This window comes from Mauremys reevesii, linkage group 11 (genome assembly GCF_016161935.1).
Source record: "Mauremys reevesii isolate NIE-2019 linkage group 11, ASM1616193v1, whole genome shotgun sequence".
In the NCBI taxonomy this organism is placed as follows: Eukaryota; Metazoa; Chordata; order Testudines; family Geoemydidae; genus Mauremys; species Mauremys reevesii.
Genome location: NC_052633.1, coordinates 4,276,250 through 4,293,266, shown reverse-complemented (window position 1 = coordinate 4,293,266; position 17,017 = coordinate 4,276,250). Strand labels below are relative to the sequence as shown.

At 48.3% G+C, this 17,017-nt stretch overlaps 1 protein-coding gene across 7 annotated transcripts in view; it reads left to right on the top strand.

Moving 5' to 3' along the window:
• Positions 1–710: 710 nt before the first annotated feature.
• COL6A3 (collagen type VI alpha 3 chain) overlaps positions 711–17,017 on the top strand; it is a 113,651-nt gene continuing 97,344 nt past the window's right edge. For 2 of the 7 annotated variants that reach the window (XM_039494309.1, XM_039494308.1), the window contains exon 1: positions 721–1,069. The gene's annotated coding sequence lies outside the window, so the exon portion shown is untranslated. Of the gene's footprint in view, positions 1,070–17,017 lie in introns of all 7 variants that reach the window. The other 5 variants (XM_039494311.1, XM_039494310.1, XM_039494305.1 and 2 more) reach the window with 4 other exon arrangements.

The window sequence follows — 17,017 nt, the reverse complement described above, 5'->3', positions numbered from 1 at the left end:
AGTGAAAGAGACAGGCTTTCAAGCTTACAAGGGCTCTTCTTCAAGGCTTGACTTTTTCACCAACAGAAATTGGTCCAATAAAAGATATTACCTTACTCACCTTGTCTCTCTAATCAAAATCCTTATCTTTTACACTGACCTTATTTTTCAGAGATTTGCAATATCACACAAAGACAACACTCACACATTGCTTGATGACAGATTAAGCAGAGGAAAAGCCCAGGAAAGTGTACGAAAAATCCCACTAATGCTGTCCTGTTGCAACGTAGAAGCACATTGGAACATGCCACACCGAGGGTTCTTTTTGCAACCTCAGTTCTGCCTCTTGCCACTGTTTCTTTAATAACAAGAGATTCAGTACGGAACGCAGGGCTTGCTCCTATTTATTGCTCAGTCTAAAACCCAGGGACGATTTTACTTGCTGGTAAAATGAAAAACCCCTTCCTCAGTCAAGGAGGGATTATTACAATAGATTGTGTGAGCCCCGTAATCCCAAGAAGCAGATTTTTATTTTTAAATGTTGGAAAAGCAGACTGCATTTCCTGTTTTCTTCTTGCAGATACCAGTGAAAAAAGGGGTCAAGTCAAACCCTGGCTAGCAGGGAAACACAGCATGAAACAGCGATCCCAGTCTCAAGAGCCTCCCCACACACAGTGACTCAGAAAGGTGATCGGAGAGGAGACAAACTTTATTTTGAAGAGCTGTGGGACAGAGGCAACGCTGGCTCTGTGACATCACCCCCGCAGAAGGGCCAGAAGAAACAACGTAATGCAAGTCTGGTTTTCATTTACAGTTTGGGTCACTCAGTGAGGCGGCCTTGACTGTAACACTGGAGACAATCCAGTTTGGAGCTGCATCCTCCACCAAAGGCAGCTCCGTTTTCTGCTGCTCCAGCCTCACTGGAAAAACTGCAAGAGGATTTTTACCGTTCACAACCCCGCGCTCACTGTGGAGAATAAACAAACTCCAGGAAGGGGAGATTGAACGCCAAGGGGAAGAGATGAGTCCAATCTGCAGATAATTTGGTGTAAAAGGTCTGGGAATAAGTAATTCTTCACATTTATTTGGGGTAAGTGTTTCTTTCTCTACAGGAACTCCGATAGCCCAGAGTTTATTAATGCTCTATATATCACAGCTGTCCTGAGAGATTGTCTCCTGTGCTCTGAGTTTGCATGTGCTGACTTTGCAGATTTCAGGTGATTTTAGCCAGAGCGTTATCTCCTAGTTATGAGATCAAGGAGCTAGATTCATCCCGGGTGTAATAGTCCTGAATCCTGCAGGATAAGGTGACCAGATGTCCCAGATTTATAGGAACAATCTCGATATTTGGGGCTTTGTCTTATACGGGCGCCTATTACCCCCCACTCCCTGTCCTGATTTTTCACCCTATTGCAGGGTAACATCCAGGCTGAATCCCATGCCAGAACCACTCAGGACACTCTTCCTAGCTCTGCTCCCTCTTCCTGTAGCTAGACGCAGCTACCTGAGCAATCCTGGAGCTGGAAGCCAGCAGCGCAGAGAGAGCTGAGAGCAGAGCAGGAGCAATTTTAAGCCTTTTGTGGAAGGAGAGGGGAACTGAATAGGGTCCAAAGCAACTAATGGCATTTTATTGACATTGCTGACCACCGAGGTCCCGGCTTTGCTGTCCTTACTGTTGTAAATGTTGCTGCAGCCCTGTCTAAGGAGCAGCACGAGAAGGGCAGTGGAAGGGGCCGGTGGCAGGGCCAGTGCCTGAGGGGGAACCTCAGGGAGGGGCTGGGACGGTGGCAGGGCCCGTGCCCGAGGGAAGGGTGGGTGGGGGCTGGGAAGGGGCGGTGGCAGGGCTGGTACCCAAGGAGGCGCCTCAGGGAGGGACCGGGGCAGGTCCAGCGTTTGAGGGGGAGCCTCGGGGAGGGGTTGGCACAGTGCCCGGCGGGGAGGAGGGGCTGGAAAGCGGTAGTGGAGCCGGCGCCTAAGGGGGAACCTCAAAAAGGGACGGTGGCAGGGCCAGCACCCCAGGGGGGCCCCAGGGAAGGGTGGTGCCAGGGCCTGCGCCCGAGGGGGTCCCCAGAGAAGGGCAGTACCAGGGCTGATGCCCAAGGGGAGGTCCCAGGGAAGGAGAGGGTGCCTGAGGGGGGGCCCTGGGGAAGGGCAGTGGTGGGTCTGGCACCTGGGAGGGGGGGTGGTTCCAGGGAGGGACAGTGTGCCTGAGGGGGGGCCCTGGGGAAGGGCGGTGGTGGGGCTGGCACGCAAGGGGGGGCCCCGAGCAGGGACAGTGTGCCCGAGAGGGGAGCCGTAGTGAAGGACAGTGGCAGGGCTGGCACCCGTGGGGGTGGCTCCAGGGAGGGACAATGTGCCTGAGGGGGGCCCTGGGGAAGGGCTGTGGCAGGGCTGGTGTCCGAGGGGGGTGGCTCCAGGGAGGGACAGCGTGCCCGAGGGGGGGCCCTGGGGAAGGGCGGTGGCAGGGCTGGCACCCGAGGGGGTGGCTCCGGGGAGGGCCGGCGTCCAAGGGGGGTGGCTCCAGGGAGGGACAGCATGCCCGAGGGGGGGCCCCGGGAAGGGCAGTGGCAGGGCTGGTGTCTGGGGGGGGGTGGCTCCGGGGAGGGACAGCGTGCCCGAGGGCGGGGCCCCAGGAAGGGCGGTGGCAGGATGCTAGTAGCGTCTGTGCCAGAGCCTTTGGCTAGTCGAGCTCTGGGTGGAGGGGGCGGGCGGCTGTTGGTTGTGCCGTCCTCCCCGGGCTGCAAACGTCCTGGCTTGTCCTGCTTGGAATGACTGGTGCTGTTGGGGTGAGGGGGATGGTGGGAGAGCCAGGCTGGCACTGGCTCAGCTCTGTGCGGAGAGGCTGCAGGAGTGGGGAGATCAGGTGGGCCAGCCCACGTCGGGCCAGCCGTTGGGCATGGCTGCAGCAGGAGTGCTTTTCCCTGGGGTGTTTTATTGCAGTTACCTCTGAACCAGTCCCCACGGTGGGGCACACACTGCCCAGTGGCAGGACACACCCTATGGCTGCATAGGAAACGGCCCTTTACTCCTTTCCTTCCACATCTTTTTTGGCCCCCTCCAGAATGAAAAGGAAACCAACAACTCTGAGCTCCGCTCACTGCAGAGTGGGTGCTAGGGTGGGTGCTAGGGCTCTGCCGGACCTGCCCAGCCACAGTGTCTCCCAGATCCCCCCCCAGCCTGGCCACTGGCCTGCCCCCACCCACCCAGTCTCTCCCAGATCCCCCCCCCCCACCTGGCCACTGGCCTGCCCCCAACCGCCCATCCATTGTCACCCCCAGATCTGCCCCCTGCCACCCACTGCCCTCACTCAGCTGCTGGACATTTCACCGCATTAGGTGACTTCTTGGAAGAGCCTCTGGATCCCTAGTAATTTCCCGGAAGGTGGGAGGTGGCAGCTCCGTCAGTTTCCCGTGCTGTGTATTTGGTGCGGGTGGGTTGGGTGGGAGTGAGTAGTGGTGACAATGGGAAGCGGTGGCCAGTGTCAGTTTCCTTCCCTGTCCTACGGGGCAGCGGAGACGTGGGGTTTTGCGTGATCTGTTCCGGGTGCGGTGCATAGCCGCGATTCACTCTGCAAGCTGGACCCTGGCTGCGGGCAGGGGGGCGCGTAATAGCCAGGCTCCCCGGGGGCAAGGTGTGTTATGGAGACGCTAATCATTTGTTCTATCTAATTGCCCTGCTGGCTGAGTCCCCACCCTGCCACTTCTGTCCACACAGAGTTGTCTCCCCAGGGGGACTGATGCATGAGAGAGGTAGGAGGGGACCGAGTGATCCCAGCAAGGCTGATTCTGCTACTCACGTGCACGCTGAGTGGCACCCTCCCCCTGCAGTGCTCCTGTGGAACCCAGGGGGGCTACACACTCTGGTCCTTTATATGCAATGCCCTGGAAGACTATGGGGGGAGAGGGAACAGCCTGGCCTTTGTGTATACAACTGCCAATGAGAGCGACAGAGATGCCCTCCCAGGGGAAACCCCAAGACTTTTATTACCGGCTGGGGCCACCGAAAATGTAGCTGGGCGTCTGCTCTTGGGGGATTTTTGCTCTGACTCAGCTCCTGCCCATTTGCTCTAGCAACACGCCCCTCCTGACCAGAGCCCTTGGTGAGAAAAATGTTCCTGGCCCCAGCTGCTTCCTGACCAGACATCTGGGCCAAGACCGCTCCTGCCCCAACTCCGGCTGGCTAAAGTCAGCTTCATTCCAGTGGGACGCTGCGGAGAGGGGAAGCTCTCCACTTATTTGTGGCTCTTTCCCTGTGGTGGTTCATGCAGGATCTCTGGGGACTGTCAGTTTTAATCCCATGTCTTTGCCCCCCATCTGCTAGTTTAATCCCACTATTTGCTCCTGCACTGCAGCAGGCATTTCAACTAGAGCCTGTCATCAGAGCTCCTCACATTTTAAAACATGTTTAGCTCAACACCATGCTTGTGATGTAGGGCCATACGGTTGTCCCCACTTTACCGGTGGGGAGCCAAGGCACACAGAGGATAAGTGACTTGCTCAAGATCACCCAGGAAGCCAGTAGCAGAGCAGGGAATTGGACCTGGGTCTTCTGAGTCCCAGGCAAGCCCACTAACTACTTGGATCATCCCTCCTCAGCCAGCCTCCTGGCTGAATGGCACTGCCACCAGTCCCCGTGGTTGAGATAGCGTCACTCCCTTTCCCGCCATTTCTTCAGAATACAACGGAGATATTCACGAAGCGCCCCTTGAGGAGAACAAATGAGGGGTGACTGACAGCGGATTGCGCTGTGATGGACAGCGCACATGACTCCCCACATCCATGAAGCAGAGCTGCCATCCGATCATGTTCTCCCCCGGATTAATCCCTGTAGATCCATGGCTTTTGTGGGATGAGATTTTCAGGCTGAAAACTAGGGCTCTGATCCTGCTACCACTGATCTCAAAGACTATTCTTTCCCTGATTTCAGTATCATCAGAATTCGTCCCTAGGCGTGGATATGTATTCCCACGTGACAGATTAAAAACATCCTTCACTTACTTCTTACTTTGCTCTAATGATTTTGCTCTTATAATTCAGGTTTATGATCTTGACACATGTGTGAAATACCTAAGGGGGGGAGGGAGGTATCATCAGCACCTTCGGTGGAGATATTTGCCTGAGGTTACCATTTTCCTCTTGTTTGTCAGGCTGCGATTTCATTCTATCCAGCTTCTCCTGGTCACATTCAGTATGAACTGTAAACCTGGCTTACCATTCTTCTCCCTGCCTCTCGGTTAAGTGTATTAAATGTAGTTTGTCTCTCGGTGGTCTTTTGTGCCAGTTTTCTCCTGTGAATCAGATGTGAAGCACTGGTGTTCCACACATCCATCAGTTTTTCCACATTTTAACGATCCGTGTTCTATATTAAGAAGACGAGCAGCGTGGGTGGAGGGGACCTGGTACAGTAGGTTCCAACATATAAAGAGTCATTGATTCCTGAGGGAGTTTCCTCGTTTCTTCAGCAAATACTCCCTTTCCTCTTACTAACTGCTCTGGTTCAGTCCCAGATGTAAGAAGTAGAAAATAACCAGATTTTAAGCCAACAAGAGGATTTTAAAGAGAAAAATCCCTCGCAGCTCAGTATGAATTAACCACCAACCCTTGTCTCTCCTTTCCTCTCCCTTCTTTGATGTACTTGCATTTTCCCTGATGTCGGCACAAGAGGGCTGGGAAATCTGCTCCAAAGGAACCGCCTTTGCGACAGAAGGGTGTGGTATGTGGTCTTCAGTTAGGGGAGTACGAAGAGACGCTGTAGAACTAAAATGTTTGCATTGTATCGGCTCTGCTGAATGGAGAGTTTCCAAGAACTTTTCTGTGGAACCTTACCCCGTGCCTCGGAGACCTGACCCAACTGCCAATGACGTCAGCAGAAAAACTCCCATTAACTCCAGCAGGGGGCAGATCAGGCACAAGGAGAATAGGCAAAGTTAAGGAATAAAATAAGCAAGTCAACACACAATGTGACATAATTGAGATGAGCCGCTTGAGCGGCTGTTCCTAACTTGTGTGCTCATTCCGTTTTCCTCTAGGGATGCATGAAACAGCTGATGGATTGCATAATAAGGCTGGGGAAGTTTACCAAGTGGGGCTCACAGAGTGCATAGATCCAGCTACTACATTTCTCACCAGAGATCACTACTGACTTTAGTTAGTGGTTAGGTAGATCAGCAATGAATCACTCCCCTTCATATTTCCATACATCTGAAGTGGATTTGGAGGCAAAGGGTATTTTTTTTCGTTCAAACGCACATATGCAACTACCATCAGAGCTAGCACAGGTGAGAGCTACCCAGGTACAATGTGAGAAGAACATATCCCAAAACGTGTAACCCAGCCTTCAGCAAAACAGGAGAGCTAAGAAAAATTGGGTTGCAATGGAAAGGTTTTAAGATGTTCTAAACCTTTTGTTTTTTGCTTAGTCCAAGTCTAACTTGCAGTCTTTGGGAGAGGACATCATCCTAATAAAACCTTCACATTTCAAGTGTCATCAGTTTTCAATATCAGTAAGCAGCTCTGCTGTTAAACACTGATTGGGCCAGGTCTTCAGCTGATATGAATTGGTGCAGCTCCACTGAACTCAGTGGTGTGCCATGTCAGCTGAGGATGCATAGGAACTCTCATTGCTCTACAGAAGAAGCCTGATCTGAGGCTTGTTTGATGATGGTGTTGTTTGCCACAATATGACCAATGGGTAAGATTTTCAAAGTGCTTAAGTGATTTAAGAATCTAAGTGCCATTTTCAAAGGTGACATAAGCTCGTGAATCCCAGATCTTCAAAGGGGTTCAGGCTCCTAACTCCCAAGAAGTTCGGCACCTGAATACTTTCGAAGACCTGGCCCTCACAAGCCTAGGTCTCACTGAAAACCAGTGGGACTTAGGCATCTAAGTGTCTAAGTCATTTTTGAAAATTAGATTTAGTCTCCTAGGTCTCTTAGGAATTTTTGAAAATGTTACCCTGTACGATATGAAGAGAACAGATGAGAAAGGCACAAATTTAGATCCTTCAGCAAGAATCTCTTATTAGCAAAGGGTTATTCTAAATCATTTGTTTCTGTTTTCAGGCATCTGGCAGCATTCAGTATAGCAAATGCCTTCACCACTTGATTTCAGGGAGTATGCTATATAACAAGAAACATCTGAGCCTCCCGCAGGTATGTCAGGCTAAAGATTCGGTTAGGGAGACTTGTAGAACAAACAGCTTTCTGCAAAATTGCTTAGACCTCCAGCTGTCAAACATTTAACATTGATTAACGTTGGGGGCCATGATTTTGACTCTGGGGTATGGTCCTCTGCAGTCTTCCAGATAACTTCAGAACTGGAATTTATTGAACAGCAGCTGTAGATGATTCAGGTCTCAGAGGACAAAGTTCCAGGAAATCAGTAACTGACTAGGAGACTTCTGAGGTAAGTATTTAGCTGGCCAATGTGGGAACGGACACTTAAAACTCATTTGACTTAAAATACAGAGTAAACAAACAATATGGCCTCTGGGGCTGTGGTTCCCTGGCTTTGTGACAGCCACTAGGCCTGGCTGAGTTCTGCATTGTAGTCAGCTCTACCAGAAACGGATCATCAGTTGTGTCTCAGTATTCCGAGAGCAGCAGTTGTGGGTAGTGCAAACGCAAGAGTCGCTCCCTCTGGTTTGAAATGGTCAGAAATTGAGTGAAGGCGAATTTGGTTTTTTTCGGTTTGTTAGGATCAGATTTTTAAAGGGGCAGAAGGAAGTTCTGTCTTAGTGGCCTCCCCCCATTACCAGAGTATCTGAGCACCTCACAATATTTATTGTATTGATCCTCATAACGCCACTGGGAGGCAAGGCAGTGCTACTGGTCCCATTATACAGGTGGGGCGCTGAGACAAGTAGACATTTCTGAATCGTAAGGAAAGGGCCCCTGTCTGGGGATTCCATAGCAGTTTGAGAATGCAAAGCCCTGCTTTAATGGTGTGGTTAGTCTTTTCTCTCTGGACATGCTAAGAGAAAGAGGAAACAATTTTGAGACTCCAAAGGGGTTTTGTTTCTTTGCTCCCTTTCACAGTTGAGATTCCTTAGTCCCAAATTTCTTAGCAGCCAATTTTACCTCTTGAAAGAATGGGCCAAATTCAGTTCCCCATAAGCAGTCCCGTTGATTTAACAGGATTTCTCTTTGGTGGGGGTTGGATGGGTAAAAGGAGCTGCCAATGTGAGACCCTGACTCAGCAATGCAGTTGCATTCCTTGGTGCTGCTGCAAACCATCTGCAGAAAAAATTGGTCATGTTTAGGTGAAGTCAAATTCCACCCACGTTAGAACTGCTTTTTATGGGCCAGTGACTTTTCATTTTTCTCTGATGCTGTAGAAGTGCCAGATGCCAGAAGGGCTGAGGAGCATTAACACAGAACTTGAATACATACATGACATTTAACATCGCCTTTTCAAACAACTGCATTTAGAGGAGGAGTTGGATTCTTTAACACTGAATTTTAATCCCAGTTCAACCGCCAACTTGCTCTTTGACCATGGGCATTTAATTATTCTGTGCCTCAATTTCCCCTGACCAGTTTACCAGTGTGGAGCTCATTGAGTTTACCTAATGCAAGGGTATTGTGAGGATTCACTAATACTTGTAAATTGCTTTGAATATGACAACTACTATACTAGCAATAAATATCGTGAGTATAAAACTCACGTTGACTTACCCCAATACTTGAGAGAACACTGTACATTCTGCTGCATACGCTGAAGAAATGTTAGTCAAGGACTCCAGCAGATGGCAGCAAAACGGAGATTATGAAACACGTCTCTTGGCAACTGAGAGACCGTTGTGACTCACACCAGAAAGAATCATATGAAGTTCAGCCAAAGCTGAGAGCTGAAGAGATAAGCACGGATGTCCTCACTACATTAGCCTTTTTTAGTTGGTACCCTGGGACGACTGGACAGAGATAACTCATGTATCATAAAAATATTTCTGCAGAAGTAGATCAGCAGCAGCCAGATTTACTCTCACTTTCCCGTTAGTAAGTTAGAATAGCTAAGAAGAGATGGAATCGCCTGTTTTTCTAAGACGCTTAAGTCAGTTGGGCTGATTTACCCCTTTTCGTTCCTATCTGGCAAGTCTAGAAAGGGGCTTTTTGTTTTGCTTGTGCTTCAGTCATGGCTTTGCCGCAAGCCTTGAGGTAGGCCCAGTGTGTAGTTGCTCTGCCCAGAGGACAGAGTCATTCTCTGGGCCCTGGTTCTCCTTCAGAGAAGAAGCAATCTATGCCAGCCTGGCCTCGCCCACTTCCTCAGGTGCCAAGGCTCAGTGTATTGGGGAGGTGGGGCCAAAGATAACCCATTCCCCATCCTTTGCTGCCCATTCCCCCTCCAGATGCATGGGAGGGGGCACAGCGGCCCCACGGAGGCTGCTCTTATTCCACACAGCTACCCGTGAAGTGGGTACCCAATGGAGAGGAGTAAGGCCCTCCACCCATGGCTCCCCGACCCTTAATTCATTTAAAAATACAAATGCTTGAGTTATTTCTGCACACACTGAGTGGAGTTTTATTCTCAGAAAGAGACACAGCCTCTGAGTGTAGCTCAGAAAATACTCTGCCAAGGCCTCAATTATGATCCAGGGTATGGAATGGCTTTCAGACAAGGAGACACTAGGACTGTTTAGCTCAGGGAGGAGACCATTAAGGGAGGGGTATGATAGAGGTCTGTAAAACCATTAATTGAGTGGAAAGAGTGAATAGAGGACTGTTATTTACCCCTTTCACACCATTCAAAAACTAAGGGTCACCTGATGAAATTAATATGCAGCAGATGTGGAAGTACTTTTGCAAGCAGCGCACAATTAACCCGTGGAACTCATTGCCATGAGAGGTTGTTATGGCCAAAAGTATAAATGGGTTCAAAAAAGAACTAGATAAGTTCATGTAGGATAGTCCATCAATGGCTATTAGCCATCATGGTCAGCCATGCAACCCCATGCTCAGGGCAACTCTAAATTTCTGACTGCCAGAAACCAGGAAGGGAAGACTTGGCAGATCACTCCAAGTTTCCTGTTCTGTGCATTGCCCTGAAGCTCTGGTCCCAACCACTGTCAGAGACAGGAGACTGGGCTAGATGGACCATTGATCTGACCCAGTATGGCAGCTCTTACTTTCTTATATTAATTAAGTGTGAATAAAATATAGGTACAAAATGGATTGGCAAACAGACCTCTCACTGTTCTGCTCAGGGTCTGATCCTCTGGTATCTCAGTGCTACAGCTATTGCCAAATTGCAGGCAGGCTAATGCCATTTTGACACCAAATGAAATGTTTTTAAAGTCACTGAAGCGTGACTTAGAAAGTAACATTGCTACAGTATGTTACGGCGGAGATCTTCAACATCCCCCTAGGGATTTGAACACCCACTGCACATTAAACTGAACGGGAAATGAGCCCCTAAATCCCACAGGCAACTTTGAAAATCTCAGCTTCTCTCTCTCTCTCTCTAACATCACATGTACTTCCATCCCCTGGAAAAAGTGCAGTGGGGCGGAGGGGGAAACCTACTTGGATAGTTCATTGGTTTCTGAATGCTGCAAGCCCTACTGAAGAATTCCATCGTGTGATGAACTGCTGATCAGTAGGGCCCATCGGCTTAGGCTGAAGACACATGGACCCATGGCTAAAGACTAGCCATCCCATCTAGCTGCGTGCCTCCCAAAGGCCTCGGGGCTGCTTTGGACTGCCATGGGCTCCCCCCTCACTCAAACGTGCAGGAATTTGGTCCCTCACCCCGATGGGATTGGCTGTCTGCATAGAGCAAGTTAATGCTGGTGGATTAACTTATGTTGGACTTTTCCTTGCCTCATGCGCTCATTTTGGGAGGGCTGAAGGTGCTGGGTGGGTGATTCCTCCCACTCCACTCAGGCCTGATTTGGCATGGCCGGGTGCTTCTGCACCAGTCTTGCTCTGCTGTCCTTCGGTAGGGCTTTTCTCCTGGGCACATGCTGCATGGGTGTTTCAAACTCTGGTCAGCCTCTAGATCCCTCCTGCTAACACTGGGATCACAACTGACAGACATGCCACTCTGCCATTGTCTACCCCAGCCTGCCACCTCTGTGGGCTCCGTAACCCACAGCGGGCGTGTTTAACGCTTGCACTAAGTAGATCACCTCTATTCCCTGTTACTTATCCCTCTTTGCTTTGGGAGCACTGCATGTAAATCCATGCTCCCTGTCTCCCTCAGCAGCCAACCATGGCCTCCCAAGGCTGAACAGAGCCCAGAGGTGGCTGCACAATGAGAGAGGGAATCTAATGAGCCACCATGACTCCATGCTTTTGGGTTGGCTGCCATTTTGGCTGGCATACGTCTGTTAGTCTATAAGGTGCCACAGGACTCCTTGTTGCTTTTTACAGATCCAGACTAACACGACTCCCCCTCTGATACTTGAGCTAAAGCGTTCAAACTGCAGCTGCGGCTCATATCCTCTGTGGACAGGGCCCAGAAAGGGACCAGTAACACACATTCTCACTAATGTCTTACAGACCTCAGCCCCTTCGCCCTATGGAGAACATCCTACGGACGTGGGCCTAGATCTGCCTTCTGTCCATGAAATGAAACGTACCTCACTTGCACATTAGAGATTATCGGCACAAAAGCAACGCATGCATTTGTTTAATATAATACTCAGATACAGTCCTGGATCTCAACAGAAGATTTGTACCCCTTGATCTGTGTTCTTTTGAGGCAATGCATTACGTGGATTGCTAACTGCATACGCCTAGTGAGCACCAAAAAATGTCCTACAAGAGAGGGGAGAAACTTCATCCCCTCATTTGTATAATTATAGCTCAGTAGATAGGTTTTGCGTTTTGCTAGCCGGGAGCTCTGAAGCAGAGTGTTCTGCCCAGGCACCTCCAGCCAGGGGTGGCTCTAGCCATTTTGCCGCCCCAAGCAGGGCGGCATGCCGCGGGGGGGCGCTCTGCTGGTCACCGGTCCCGTGGCTCCGGTGGACCTCCCGCAGGCGTGCCTGTGGATGCTCTACCGAAGCCGCGGGACCAGCAGACCCTCCGCAGGGACACCTGCGAGAGGTCCACCGGAGCCGCCTGCTGCCCTCCTGGCGACTGGCAGAGCGCCGCCCCAAGCACGCGCTTGGTGTGCTGGGGCCTGGAGCCACCCCTGCCTCCAGCCCCCACCATGCCCCTGCACTGCGGGAACTAGCATAGAACTCTCTATGCATCAGCTGAAAGTTCCCCAGCAGTGGGAGAATGGTGAGCTGTGCCTTTAGAGCAATGCCAAAGGGCCCTAGCACAGGTCAATACATCGCCTCCGTGAGTTAAAGCTTGTGAAGTTTCCAGTCATCTCAGCCCAGGGGGCAGCAGATTGGGAACATTCTGTCATATCTCCGTTTGCTGGCTCTGAGCAGCCCATTGCTACATCTCCCGTCCACAGTTGACGTTGGTGCCATTATGATTCTATTCCCTTCCCTCTGCAGCTTCAGTGCCATTTTGGGGGTCTCCTTGGCATCCAGATTTCACAAATAAATCACTAGACAGGGCTGGCCAGTTCCCCGATGCAATTCTACCCTTCTAAAACCTACTCTGCCCTCAGTTTAATTGTGTCCTGCACTTAAATAATTAATTAAATACAACATAGAAGAGCAAATCGAATATTAAGGTCCTTTAGTTCATCTTGAGCTGCCTGATGTTCCCACATGTTCTATCGCTCGTTCCGAAAACACTGCATAGCTGGATATTTGAATTTAATGGGAATATTGAAGCCACATTGTAGTTATTCCCCTTGGACACAAACACACACACTGGAGTCATATCCACATACTCCCTACCCCTCTAAACCAGTTGGGCCAGATGAGACATGTGCAACGAATCAGAGTGATATAAAACAGCTGCAGTAAGTTTTTCCTGCCTTTTATGTTCAGATCTTTTAGATCTCGTCATCCGCTTTGCACGTCTTTATTTTTAAAACGACGCTCTAGTGAAAAAACAAATACAGAATGATTTTAGAAAGTCAATTTTAAACATCCACTAGAAATACAAAGTTATGTACAATGTCAAACTTTACGCACACAAGGCAGAAAATAGCTGCTGAGAAAATATTTAAGGAAATCAATTTACTACGTTAGTGGTAAAAATGATTGCCTTTTGAAGGGGTTATTACTAACAGATGGATATTATTTGATGCAATAGAGTACATATGTTGTATTAAGGGGTCAGTACATACTATATACATACACTGTAGCCAGACATGGTATTTGGAAATTTCAGTTTTATGTGACTGAATCTTTCTACACATAAGCTATTAGTGAAATTGTTCTGCAATCTTTGTATGAATTCTAATCAGCGCAAGCAAATGTCCCGCAGTTCCAACTTTACTAAAAGCTTGTCATCCCCACAGGGATCTCAGCCCCAACTCTCTCACATTTGCAAACTGGTGGCTCAATCAAGCTTTCACACACTGAGAAAAAAACTTTCCATGAAAATCTAAGGAAGTTCCCGAGGAAAAAAACTTTGTTAACATGGTAGTAAGTCTATAAATAAATATCTACCACTTTCAAACAATATTATTCGAATGCTGTCGTTGCAATATAACGAAACATTTGAAAGGAAAGACATTCAGAGGTGTGATTGCTTGAAAGTCAGGAACTTAGAAGGCTGTAATGCAAGAAGCCCATTTGCCATAATGTCTGGAAGGGCTTAATCATGAGTGGGCCTACGTGACTACACAGGGCAGTAAGGGACATGCGGTATCCCTGATTTCCCTACATAGGCTACGTGAATCACAGGTTACAGCACAGTGCACAGAATAGCCACTAGGAAGTTGCTACCCTTCCTCTCCTGTGCTGCTGGGTTGGGAGTGGGCGAGACGGGGTGGGGAATGGGTGGATTCTTGGTTCTCCCCTCCCCACCTTGAACGCATTGGCCTGCATAGCTGAACTGACGTGCCAGGGGAAGTGAGCTGTGATAGGGACAAGGCTGGTGCAGCTTACTTCCCCCGTGCAGCAAGGGGGAAGCGGTTGGTCTTTGTTTGGTTCCTACCCTGCTCTTGAGACAGTGTGGGCCCTTTCTAAGGGCAGACTGCAGGTTTCCAATACCCTTAACTCTGCTCCTTCTCTTACTGGTAGAACGGTTTCATTTCACTCCCCCTCCTGTGCTGGGGATTATAGAGTGCTCACGAGCATAGCTTCCTGGATGTCTGTGTGGCCCCATTAATCTTCTAAACCATCAGGCTATCCAGGTCCTCCCACTCTTGTCTCCAAGCCTTATGCCACACAGTACCCCCGATTGATCCTGTCTGCCACGCCCCCCACCTTTCCTCCTGCAAGCCTTGCTGCAAGCCTTTCCCTGGCACTTCTGAGCATGCCCGTGGGAGGGACGTATGAGGAAGGTGAAGGAAAGGATGAGGTTGTTAGGGTGTGCTGATGGCAGCAAGACACGTGCATCGACAGCCTCAGCAACGTCATTTGCTGATTCCTGTGGCCTTCCTCCACCTATCCCTCCTCACCCCTCAGCTCGTGTTTATCCCTTTTCCTGCCATGGCTTGTCTAAACTTAGGCCCCCTAGCCTGCGAGCCAGGGGCCTGCAGGGGCCTGCTAACTGCAGTAAGGCTCTGTGGGGGCGCAGCAATCCACTCCTTGCGCCAGCAGCTCCAGGATCGGGGTTTTAGCTGGGAAGCTCTTTGGGGCAGGTTTTGTCGATTCAATCAGTGTACAATCAGTGTACAATGCCCAGCACAAATGGGCACCCTGATTCCTAACTGGGGCCTTCAGGCTGTACCCTAAAAAATAATAAACTGGAGTAACACAGTGGTGAATCAGGCCCTTTGGCCTTAGCTGTAGAAATCAATAATTAAATCAGAGGACCCTAAATTAGCTGAAGGCAAATAAAAAGACTAACAAATGTACTTTGTAAACTATCTCGTAATATTCAAGTCAGTCTCAGGATCCAGCTCATGATTTTTAGATATGTGGGGCTGACAATCTGGGGTATATAGAGTGAGAAGAATAATGTTTGCCTATATTGCAGGAGTCTTGGGAATAACAACATCTAGCTCTTATGTGGACCTTTTCATCAGTAGATCTCAACACACTTTGCAAAGGAGGTCAGCACTATTATCCCCATTTTAAAGATGGGGAAAGTGAGGCACAGAACTGGGACTAGAACCCAGTCTCCTGAGCTCTATTGTACAATTCTGCCTCCCATACCCAACGGTATCATGAGGAGAAATAAAGTAAAGACCTTGAGGCACTCAGAGACTACGGTAAATAAGGCCTGTATATATATTAGATAGACAGACTGACACTGTATTTTCTCCCATCCGTTGTCTTGTCTGTTTGGACAGTAAACACTTTCGGACAGGGACCAGCTCTGTGTATATGAACAGTGCCTGGAATAATGGATGGTTAGGGTCTCTATGAATAATAACAGGAGGGCTTTATAAATGCAACATGACAGTGCTGCTGCTAAGTTGCAGACACCTTTACTTTGTTATTTTCACTAATGCATGGGGAGGAGAAAGTCGCATTGTAGTAAAGTATCATTGATACTTAATTATTTGGTCTTTATTAACAGCACATGGCGTGTACAGGTGTTTGAGATTCTTTTAGGTCTTTTAACGCTCAACAAGATTTTTTTCTTCCTAGCCTGGGACTAGAATGTGCAACCTAAACATACTAAAAAGTGTTTCCTTCATATCAAAGGACTTCTTACAAATATATATTTTTTATGGTATGCTGTATTTCAGAGCCTGTAAACAATTTAGGAAAATGACTTACAGCTGCTTAATATTAAAACAGAAAACCAAAATTGTTTGGATGGGCCCTTTCATATTAGCTGGAAAAAGATTGTCTCAGTTTGTGAATATTCTTTCCCACTTCCCTACAGACCAGTTGTAATAGACTGTGGCATGTCTGATAAAATGAAATACAGGTCTAATATAATATACCTTTCAGAAAAAATTTGCAACAGAAAAGCTTCAAAAACAGACTCCAACGAGAAACTGCTGAATTAATTTGCAAACTAGATACCATTAATTTGGGCTTGAATAGAGACTGGGAGTGGCTGGGTAATTACACAAAGTGAATCTATTTCCCCATGTTAAGTATCTTCACACCTTTTTGTCAACTGTCTGAAATGGGCCATCCTGATTATCACTACAAAAGTTTTTTTTCTCCTGCTGATAATTGCTCATCTTAATTTAATTAGCCTCTTAGAGTTGATATGGCAACTTCTGCCTTTTCATGTTCTCTGTATGTATATAGATCTTCTTACTATATGTTCCATTCCATGCATCTGATGAAGTGGGCTGTAGCCCATGAATGCTTATGCTCAAATCAATTTGTTAGTCTCTAAGGTGCCACAAGGGCTCCTGTTCTTTTTGAGAAAAATATCAATCTTCTTATCAAATGAAAGATGTTATTCACATTTGGGTGAATAAGGACAGCAAAATTCTGAAGCCACATTTTGGCTTATGCATTTTATTTTAGATATTTGATTAATGGCAGGCCTCATTTTAATCCCAGTTGATGAAACTAATGTTAATAAACAATCATAGCATGAAACATCCACTTGTCCAGTATTTCTAGAATCCCATTTTCCCACAAGGGGATTTTTCCAGTATGATTTAATAGGAGATCAGTGTTAACTGTTCTTCTCATTTATTTTTTGCAAATCTAGGTCCTACAAATACTTACGTATTTGAGTCATTTTACACAGGTGAATAAACCCATTGAATTCAATGGCTGGGACGATTCACACGTGTAAGCGTTTGCAAGGTCAGTTTGCCAGTTACTTCAGTGGGGCCAGGATTTCACCCCTTTTTGCAGTTTGGAAAGGATTATGCAGTAGGGCTTCCAAGAGAGCAATCTGTGGCAAGGTCCTACAGAGAAAGGAGGAGTCAGCTGGCTCAGTGACCAGATGTTCAAAAAGATAACAGCTATGTATGAAGCAGCACTGAGTTCTCCAATGGTTAGCATGTAATTGTCGCAGGATCTTCCTGCGTGAACTGCTGTCTTACAGTTGACAGACTGATTGAATGTAAAATATATCGGGCCAGATCCTTAGCTGGTG